Consider the following 2,087-nt stretch of genomic DNA (forward strand, 5'->3'; position numbering starts at 1 on the left):
CATTGATGTGCAAAGTTCTTAATAGTGGATATTGTGCTACTAGTGTTGCTTGAAACACTTCAATAAAATATTGAAGAGGAAAAATTCCTGCTCAATTAGTAATACTCTTCCAAGCACCTAAGCATAAATAAAGTGTCACTGAAATACTAGGGAGAGCACAGGAAAGGGCTGTGCTTGGGTTTTGCTTCCTGTCTTGAAGGGAAAATCTGCAGCTCTAGCCTTTGGCAGAACATTTAGAACAATTTTATGCATAATTTAGCCAAATTCACATACTTTCAATAGTATTCTTATGTTGCTTATGAGAATTAAAGCCTGGAACACCGTGTGCCCCCTCCTACTCTCTCTCACACTCCTTCTCTCACACGTGCACACACCCCCTCTCTCACACATGTGCATGCACTCTCAAATATTCTCTATTTCTCTCTCTAATATCCTCACATACACACTCCATTTCTATCTATAAGGTAGAGGGGATAAGGAGGTTTCTGTAATTCTTGCAATTTTTACACTTCAAAAACTAGGAGTAGAGTTAAATATGGACAGTCCTTATGTCTACTAGAATCCCATATTGAATGTCCTCTGAGGTGGATGTGGACCTCTTTTCCTATTCTCTTAAGCAGCATTGGTAAGGTCGGAGGCCCCCATCTGAAGGGATCCAGCTCTCAGCTCTGACTTCTTTCCGCCTCGCGCCCTCTGGGGGCCAAAGGATATTTCTGCAGCATCTTCTTTTTTTTTTTTTTTTTTTTTTTTTTACAATTACAATGAAAAGAACTGTCCAACTCTTTTTAACAGTATTGTGTTGCATACAGCAGATTCAATCATTACTGATAATTGAGTTATAGTGTTTAAAGCCATCTTTATGCTTTGTGATTGACTGTTGGCTCTCAAGCTATATATTCTTACCACTTGCAATGTTGTTTTAATGGTTGATTTTAAATACAAGATAATCCGTTCTTCATAAACCACATTAAAAATAAAAACCCAGAGGGGCGACTGGGTGGCTCAGTCCGTGAAGCATCCAATTTTGGCTCTGGTCATGATCTCATGGCTCAGGAGTTCAAGCCCCACGTTGGGCTCTGTGCTGACAGCTCAGAGCCTGGAGCCTGCTTCGGATTCTGTGTCTCCCTCTCTCTCTGCCCCTCCCCCGCTCGTGCTCTGTTTCTGTCTCTCAAAAATAAACATTAAAAACAATAAAATAAATAACAATAAAAACCCAGAGTAGTGCCTGGGTGGCTCAGTTGGTTGAGCGTCCAGCTCTTGAGTTTGGCTCAGGTCATGATCACAGTTCGTGAGTTTGAGCCCTGAGCTGACAGTGCAGAGCCTGCCTGGGATTCTCTTTCTCTGTCTCTCTCAAAATAAATAAACTTAAAAAAAAAAAAAAAAAACAGAAAAGAAAACCTGGAAAATAGTCCTTCTCCCTGAATGGAGAAACAGAATATGGTTCAAGAAAAAGCATTTATTGGGGCACTTGGGTGGCTCAGTCAGTTAAGTGTCTGACTTCAGGTCAGGTCATGGCTCAGGTCATGATCTCATGGTTCACTATCAGCACAGAGCCCACTTGGGATCCTCTGTCTCCCTCTCTTTACCTCTCTCTCTCTCTCAAAAAGGAATAGCATTTATTGTCCCTATGAACATTTTTAGGATATGTAAATTATCAATAAAATGCAGTGAAAACAGTCCTCTTCAGTGTGATCTGAACAAGCAGTTTGCTAATTTATTGGAGAAGAAAATCTAGACAAGACAGGAAATCAGATCTATTCCGTTAACGTCCATTATGCACATTCCTTGTCAATCTGCAGGAAAGCCAAGGCCCTTCCTCAAGCATGCATCCGTAGGTTACGTCTGTATTTTTTCTTGCATAAACTACATCCATGGGAATATGACCTCTAGTGTTGATTTCCTTAGAAGAAAAACTTAAAAATACTTGCAAAGTGATCGTAGGACATATTCTGAATTTAAAATTTTTCCCTCTATTTTTACAATAGTTTCATACTCTAATTTTTTTTAAGACTCACCTTTATTAGGGCACTTGGCTGGCTTGATCAGTGAAGGATGTGATTCTTGATCTTGGGGTTGTGAGTTCGAGT

Source organism: Prionailurus bengalensis, chromosome C1 (assembly GCF_016509475.1).
Source record: "Prionailurus bengalensis isolate Pbe53 chromosome C1, Fcat_Pben_1.1_paternal_pri, whole genome shotgun sequence".
Lineage (NCBI taxonomy): Eukaryota > Metazoa > Chordata > Mammalia > Carnivora > Felidae > Prionailurus > Prionailurus bengalensis.